Raw genomic sequence first — 9168 nt, forward strand, 5'->3', positions numbered from 1 at the left:
TGAAAACACCATGGCTTGGGTCAGGCACACCTTAGTCCTCAAGCTGACATCTTTGCTCTTCAGCACTTTAAAAAGGTCTTGTGCAGCAGATTTGCCTAATGCAGTAAGTCGTCTGATTTCTTTACTGCTGCTTCCATGCGTGTTGATAGTTGATCCAAGAAGAATGAAGTCCTTGACAACTTCAATCTTTTCTCCATTGATAAGAATGTTTATTGGTCCAGTGGTGAGAATTTTTGTTTTCTTTACACTAAGATGTAATCCATACCAAAGGCTATGCTCTTTGAACTTCATCAGTAAATGTTTTAAGTCTTCTTCACTTTCAGCAAGCAAGGTTGTATTATCTGCATATTGCAGGTTGTTAATGAGTCTTCCTCCAATCCTGATGCCATGTTTTTCTTCATAGAACCTAGCTTCTCAGATTATTTGCTCAGTATACAGGTTGAGTAAGTATGGTGAAAGAATACAACCTTGTCGCACACCTTTCTTAATTTTAAAACATTCAGTGTTCCCATGTTCTGTTCGAACAGCTGCCTCTTGGTCCAGGTACAGATTCCTCATAGCACAATTAAAGGTTCCGGAACACTCATACTTCACAATGTTGTCCATACCTTGTCATGATTCACACAATCGAAAGCCTTTGCATAGTCAATAAAGCACAGGTAAACTTCTTTCTGATAGGCTCTTTCAGCCAAGATCCATTGGACATCAGCAACGATATCCCTCATTCCACGGCCTCTTCTGAATCTGGCTTGAAACTTTGGAAGTTCTCCGTCAATGTATGCTTGCACCTGTTTCTGTATTACTTTTAGTAAAACTTTACTAGCATGGAATATCAGAGAGATTGTCCAATGATTTCTGCATTCCATTGGGTCACCTCTCTTTGGAATGGGCACAAATACGGATCTTTTCCAATCAGTCAGCCAGATAGTTGTCTTCCAAATTTCTTGGCAGAGATGAGTGAGTACCTCCTGTGTTGCCTTACTTTCTTGAAAGATTTCAATTTTTATTCCATCAATTCCTGGTGCCTTATTCTTTGCCAATTCCTTCAATACACCTTGGACTTCCCTCCCTAAGTACCATATGCTACCTCTTGAAATGGTTGAACAGTAACCATTTCCTTTTGGTACAGTGACTCTGTGTATTCCTTCCATCTGCTCTTGATGATTCTGCATCAAGATGATGAGTCAGTTCCAACTCACAGGCATCATGAAAAGGGTTTCCAAGCAGTGGCTGGTAGTTTAAACTGCCAGCCCTGGGGTTAGCAGTCTAATGCTTCTCCTACAGTGCCATACCAAGACTCCATATCTGTTAGGATAGCAACTACTATTTGCCACTGCAAGGACTTTGACTTTGACTATGATTGAGACAGGAAGCCACCAGAGTTTTGAGTGGAGAAATGACCAGACCTGATTACATTTAAATGTACACTTTGATTCCATTGGAGGGCTTTGAGGAGTGGGAAAAAAGGGAGACCACTTAAGAGGTTACATAACAATCCAAGGACAATGGTGGGTATAGTGAGAGCTCTTAGAAGCTTTATTTCTGTATGTTCTGTCTCCAATACATTACTGACACAAGAGAAGTACTCAGAAACTGGACAAAAATAGTCAGCAAACAGTTTCTAAAGAATTAATTGCATTCAGATACACATCTTAAGATGTCAGAAATACACCCTTCCTGCAGCACAAGTGGGGTGGGGAAGGACACAGGACACCTGTAGGTGTGACCCACAACAAGATCACACCCTGGAGATTTTAGAATGACTCTTCTTTAAAACCTGTTCCAAAGCTTTCCCTCCTCATCCATCCTGCCCAGTCATGGAGAAATCAGTGGGAAGTCTAAGTGATAAGAACCTAGCTTTGGGTCCATAAGAAAGGAAGGAAAATCATTTATATTTAAGAGAGAGCTGATTCAGAAAAAACAAGACAAAATAAAAACTCAGTTAATTTAAATAAAAGGCACTGTCAAGGGACTAGGGCAGGGACTAAAGGGGAGGAGGGATGTTTTTGGATAACACTAGCAGAGGCAGAGACTATTGAAAGTACATAGACTGCCTGAAGAACAAACAATGAGTTTTGTCAGAAGCACAACCGGAATGCTCTGTAGAAGCATGGTAGGCAAGTCTTGGACTTATGTACTTTGGACATGTTTTATCAGGAGGGACATGTCTCTGGAAAAGGGCATCAGACTTGGTAAAGGAAAAGCTCAGTGAATAAGCCTGACAGGGGCTATAACAATGGGTTCAAACATAACAACTGATGTATAGATGGCACAGGACCCGGAAGTGTTTTGTTCTGTTGTACAGAGGGAAACGACTCAATGACACCTAACAACAGTGGCAGACGCCCTGGAGAAATTTTCAGCTTCCCTCTCATCCCTCAGAAGGAAGAGAAGAGTGACTAAGAATGTTGGAATCTAGGATGTCTCAAGGGGAAATCAGGAGGATGACAAAAATCAAGCAGAATCTTTGAGATATAACTTGCCCAAAACTATAACATCTTTCATCTAGAACTTGGTCATTCCTCAAGAGTCTAATACATGTCTGCTACGTTAAGGTAAGCATCTCTGCTCCCTTCAATAATCATAATTGCAACCAGACACTGTGGTTTATTTCTAAATAGAAAATCAAAGGTAGACAGCAGTGCTGCTTCCAAAACTCTGACACAGAAATAAATATCGTCTCAAATCTATAAGTTAAGAGTAGGTTCCATTTGACATGTACACTGTAGACTAATGTTGTTATTGTAAGCTGCCCTTTTGCCAGCCTGATTTATGGTGATCCCTTGAGAAACTGAATGAAATGCTACCGTCCTAAGTCATCGCCATGAGTTGTTGCAGATTGTTGTTGTTGTTGTTGTTAAGTGCTGTCAATTCACTTCTGACTGATAGTAACCCCGTACAGGTTTTCAAGAAGTGGCTGGTGGGTTTGAACCACCTACTTTGTGGTTAGCAGTCTAGTGCTTATCCTACAGTACAACACCAGGACAGATTAGATAGTTGCAAATCATTGAACTTCCTTTGACTCATCTTCAAAAGTATATCACCAGACCTTTCTTTCTAGTTTGATTTAGTCTTAAATTTGTTGATGTGAAATGCCATCGAGTTGGTTCGGACTCTAGCAACCCTGTATAGGGTTTCTGAGGAGCACCTAGTGGCTTTGAACCCTTGACAACTTGTTGTTTCATACTGACCTTACAGTCCAATGTTTTTCCTACAGCACCACACCAGGACTCCTAGTCTTAAGTATTTAACAAAAGAGCTTGCCATTTTATCTGTTGTTAATTCAGTGACATTCATTAGTTACTAGATTATGCTACCATCACTTCTTTCCCATCAAACAGAAATTCAGTACCCTTTCAAAGAAGGTAACTCCCATTCCTTTCTCCCCTAGTCCCTGGTTGTTGTTATGGGCCGTGGAGTCGGATTCCAACTCATAGAGACCCTGTACAGGGTTTCCGAGGCTGTAAATCTTTATTGTTATTGTTGTTATGTGCCGTGGAATAGCGACCCTGTACAGGGTTTCTGAGGCTGTAAATGTTTACGGGAGCAGAAAGCCTCATCTTTCTCCCACAGAACAGCTGGTAGTTTCGAACTGCTGTCCATGAGATTAGCAGCCTGATTCATAATAACCACTACGCTACCAGAGCTCCCTGGTAACCACTAATAAACTTTAGTCTCTATGCATTTGTCTATTCTAAATCATTTCATCAAAGTGGGATCATACAATGTATGTGTAATCGGACCCGTGTTTGACATTTCATTCTGTATAATCCTTTTTAATATTCATTCATGTTATATAAGAAAATGAACTTCATTTCTCTTCAGGACTGAGTAACATTGCATTGTATGTATGAACCATATTATATTTATACATTTATCTGTTGATGAACACTTGGGTTGGGTGCTGTGAATAAAAATGCAACAGATGTTGGGAGATAAGTATCTGTTTGTTATTGTTAAGTGCAATTGAGTCATTTCTGATTCATAGTGACCCTATCTGTATAAGGTTTCCAAGTAGCAGTTGGTGGGTTTGAACCACCAATCTTGCAATTAGCAGCCCACTGCTTAACCTTTAGTGTCACAGCAGGCCTCCAAGTATCTGTTTGTTGTTGTTAAGTATTATCCAGTTGGTTTCGAAGAAGTGGCTGGTGGGTTTGAACCACATATCTTGTGGCAAGAAGTCCAGAGATTATCCTATACAAGGACCCCAAGTATCTATGTAGTTTCTGGCAATTTCACATTTAACTTTTTGAGGAATTGCATAACTAATTTCCACAGCAGCTATACCATTTAACATTCCCACCAGCTAACAAACAATAAACCTGTTAGTTTCCATGGAAATATGATGTGGAAATTTTTTTTTTTTTTCTTAAGATAAAACTTGAGCTTCTTATACTCTTCACTGATAGAATGGCTGCCACATAAATTTCTTTCACTTTCATTAAAAGATCTTGATCCTAACCTATAACCTCAGTAACAACTTCCCAGTTAATATAATCAAGTGCTGCCAAAATGCTATTAAAAACTTTGCTTAAGAATATTTTGGATATATAAAGAGGTCTGGTAGCGTAGTGGTTACGAATTGGGCTGCTAATCTCATGGTCAGCAGTTCGAAACTACCAGCTGTTCCACGGGAGAAAGATGAGGCTTTCTGCTCCCGTAAAGATTTACAGCCTCAGAAACACTACACAGAGTTGCTATGAGTCGAACCGACTTAACAACAATTTGTGAACATGAGGTCCTTCTATCCCACTAAATAATCTAGCATTATCCTTGAATACACCACAACCATCAGAATGCTACATATGTGACCTTACAAGTGTTTCTCATAATGATCAAGGTCATTCTAAGGTAAGGTAAACTACAAGAAGACTTAGAAATCAACTAATTGCATGTATTATTAATAAGCACCAAAAAATGCTCTCCCATTGCCATACTTTAGTCTCCACTGCATCCCTGTCATACACACACAGATGTTTCTCTCAAAAGTTGTTGTTGTGAAGTGCCATCGAGTCGGTTCCTACCCAGAGTGACCCTGTATAGGGTTTCCAAGGAGCAGCCGCTGAGCCTGAACCACCAACCTCACAGGCACATTAACCCACAGCGCCACAGCAGGGCTCTCTAGAAAATAGATGCAAAGAAAAGCTTGAGTGAAGTGCTGATATGTCTCCCTTTTTGTTGTTGTTATGTGCCGTAGAGTCGGTTCTGACCCATAGCGACCCTGTACAGGGTTTCCAAGGCTGTAAATCTTTACGGGAGCAGAAAGCCTCATCTTTTTCCCACAGAACAACTGGTTGTTTTGAACTGCTGACCTTAAGGTTCGCAGCCAGACTTGTAACCATTACGCTACCAGAGTTCCTTTTATCCTCATTGAATTGTGTGAATGATCATTTTCCCTTTCAAGGATCCAACTTTAATAACTGACAGAAGCCTACAGTCAGTTCCTGCCTATTTGAATTTGGTCCCTCATTGAAACTTTTACTCTTGGTTGTATTTTATTTCCCACTTAAAATATTTATTTGCGCCTCAAATGCTTCGTGGATGTTTAATAAAAATAAGCAAAGAAATAAATTTTGGCTGTGTAGTGATGTAAAAGAATTATAAGTTCCCAGAAAGAACTGCTGCTGAATGCCCAGTGCTTAGGACAAAGATGACAGATAAACAGTTATGTTTATATTTAATGTTTACGTTTCTAAGAGTAATGAGTTTTTAACATTCCTGGTGGTGGTGGTGGTGTGCTGTTAAGTCGGTTCCGACTCATAGCAAAAATCTTTACAGGAACATAAAGCCTTATCTTTCTCCTGGGAACTGCTGGTATCCGAACTGCTGACCTTGAGGTTAGCAGCCCAATTCATAACCACTACTCTCCTTTTAACATTCCTACTATTAGGCCAAAAAAAAAAAAACAGAACTAGGCTACATTATATTTTTAACTGTGAGACTAAACCTTTTGCCTTATCTGCCCATATTTTAGTATAATTTCACCTTTCAGTATAATTTTTAATAGTTTATTATATAAATATGTAACCTACAATGTTTAGTAATGTATTATTTTTAATAATATAGTTAATTTTTAAGTCAATCACTAAAACTTTGCTATCCACAGAAAAATCACAAAAGGAAGCTCCGCAATTCTTGAGCAAAGTTTTAGCAAAATGAAAGTTGTGGACACACTTTAGTTCCTGGGGCTAAAATACAAACAGATTATATTGCTTAATTCGTTTTAAAATTCTAATATTTGCAATTTTCCCCCACCTTGTAGTAACTTTCATGCTCATTAAGATTTTATTCATTCACAATATTTACCTCCGTACAAATGTAGAAAAGAAAGTACATAAAGATACACGGAATCAGTTGAACTATCGTTCTCTGAAAACGTATTCTGACTTTCAGTTAACATTATTTAATTACTGACATTCAAACGAAACTGGAAAGACAAAAACCCAAGTCATGATATTTTCTAAGAAACGTACAAACGAGAGCAATATACCTACAGAAAGCACAAAAGGATTTCACCATTTACTCACGCAACTTAACAGCGGTTCAAAGTTAAACCAAAGGCTCCAGTGTCATATCTGTGTGTTTAGAGGCAAAGCACTAACAATCATTTATATAAACGCTGAGACGAGCGAGATGAGTCATCCAGATAGTCCAAACATGCCTTAAAGGAAGCAGCGCCTAAAATAAGCATCTGTCCTTACTAAATAGTGAAGTTTTCCCCAAATCTCACTGGATCCTTTCCTCTTCTTCCCAAGCTCAGTGGGACCTTTTCACATTGACTTCCTCTGCTTAGCACTCGGGACTCGGTCTATGGAGACATACAGAGCACACGCCCAACAAAGCCCCGGCTAGAGGAGACCCTCCCCGACCCCGGCCAACCCGCAGCGCTCACCCTACTCCGCGTGGGTCTGGCACTCACCCGCGCGGCGGCGGCCAGGGACAGTCCCGAGGGCGGGGGATCCCAGTCAGTAGTGACTGAGAGCAAACTGGAACTGGCGCCGAACTGACGAGCTCAGCGAGCGCAAACTGCGCCGGACCGGAGCTTCTCTTCTCACGCTTTTGGCCGCAGGCGTGCCGAGCACAAAGCGGTGGCCCCTCCCTCGCTCCCTCCTGATAGGGGGCGGTGGGTGGGTGGGCTGATTGAGGGAAGGCGCGGCGTAGCTGCCGGGCTGCGATAAGCGCTTAGTGCTTCAGAGGAGCACGTGCGTGGGTAACCCTGGGGTCTAGGTGCGCACAGGACAGTGACTGCCACACTACCGCGGGACAGGGGTCACGCAGAGACAAAACAAAAATTCCTGCCTTCAGGACTTGTACGAAATGGCCAGAAGCGGTTAGCCCCAGTAATCCTTCGGTGCTGTACTAGCTCATCCAAACCTTCTTCGGACTGGATGGATTTGGTTCACTGGCCGTGGCCCGCGCCCTTAAGCACTTGAAAATATCGCCAGGTGATTTTTCTGTCACACACGTTGTTCACTCGGAGACCAAATAAGCGTTTTCTGATGAATGTGCCTCTAAAAACTTAAATGCGGGCACCTTAAGCCAAGTCATTCCATGGATTCAATTCTACCTATAGGGCACATTTACTCTGTGAGTCAGAATCCACTCAGTGTTTTTCTTTTAAATCTTTAGGGGAGCCACTTCCAACATCTTTCTAATGCAGAGCCACTGTTGAGTTTCAACCGCTTTAGCAGCTGAGGGCGCCCCAGGGCCTATAAAGACAGGAACTGAATCTAAGAGTTGATTCTGATTCATAGCAACCCTGTATAGGGATTCTGAGGAGCGGCTAGTGAGTTTGAACCGTCCACTTTACTGTTCAAACAGACCTTGAGGTCGCATGTTTATCCTATGGCAACACACCAGTACTCTTGCTGCACTGTAGTTAAGTGCCATCTAGTCTGTTCGGACCCATAGATGTTGTTATGTGCTGTGGAGGAGGTGGAGTCGGTTCCGACTCATAGCTACCCTGTACTGGGGTTCTGAGGCTTTAAATTTTTACAGGAGTAGAAAGCCTCATCTTTCTCCCATGGAACAGCTGGTAGTTTCCAACTGCTGACCGTGAGATTAGCAGCCCGATTTGTAACCGCTATGCTACCAGAGTTCCTTTTGGATTTAGTTTCTGAGTCAGTTTAAAGACCCATAGCAATTTTCATTCACATTTTAGTCACACTTCATTTTTGACCATTGTTGTTGCTAAGTGCCATCAAGTGGGTGCAGAAAGCCTCATTTTTTCCTGTTGAGCAGCTGGAGGTTTCAAACTACTGACCCAGCAATTAACAGCTCAAGGAGTAATCCACCACACTACCAGAACTCCTTTTAAAACTTAAATATGTTGTTGTTGTAAGTGCTGTTGAGTTGGTTCCGACTTGTAGAGACCCTGTATAGGGTTTCTGAGGAGAGACTGGTGGGTTTGAACTTCTGACTACATAATTAGTTGTACAGTGCTTATCCTACAGTGCCACACCAGGACTCCAAAAGTTAATACCGTGTTCTGTAATTATATAAAACAAAAACAAACCAAAAGCCTATACATAGAAAATAGTTGGATGGCAATATAAGAAAATGTCTGTTCGTTTCAGACAATAAAATTACAGATGCCTCTTTTTCCCTTTTGCTGCTGCCTTTAAGTAGGTTCTGACATAGCAAACCTGTATAGGGTTTCTGAGGAGCAACTGGTGGATCTGAACTGCCAACCTTGCAGTTAGCAGTTCAGTGCTCATCCTGTAGCATCACACCAGGACCCCAACAGGGGTAAACCTACTAAATCAATCAAACAAAAAGAAATTCTGCCTTATTTTAGTCTAATTTTAAACCTGCTGCCCTGGAGTCAATTTCAATTTATACTGACAGAGTAGTACTGCTGCATAGGGTTTCCACGGCTGTAAACTTCTTTCTTTCTTTTTTTTTAACTCTTTATTGTGAATTGAGTGATCAGAGCAAATCATGTTTTACATTCAATAAATCTTATACTTTATTTCTTTACAATGATTGCAATCCTTCTATGTACCAGCCCTTCACAGTATTTGCTTCTATTCCCCTTAACTCTTATATACCTCCTTTTTTCCCCCTACCTTCATTTTGGTAGCGTAGTGGTTACGAATCGGGCTGCGAACCTTAAGGTCAGCGGTTCGAAACTACCAGCCGCTCCGCGGGAGAAAGATGAGGCTTTCT

At 41.3% G+C, this 9168-nt stretch overlaps 1 pseudogene; it reads right to left on the minus strand.

Moving 5' to 3' along the window:
* Positions 1-7399: 7399 nt before the first annotated feature.
* The window catches only part of LOC102816372, a 60989-nt pseudogene continuing 59220 nt past the window's right edge, over positions 7400-9168 (minus strand).

The sequence above is a fragment of the Chrysochloris asiatica genome, unplaced genomic scaffold (assembly GCF_000296735.1).
Source record: "Chrysochloris asiatica unplaced genomic scaffold, ChrAsi1.0 scaffold00109, whole genome shotgun sequence".
Lineage (NCBI taxonomy): Eukaryota > Metazoa > Chordata > Mammalia > Afrosoricida > Chrysochloridae > Chrysochloris > Chrysochloris asiatica.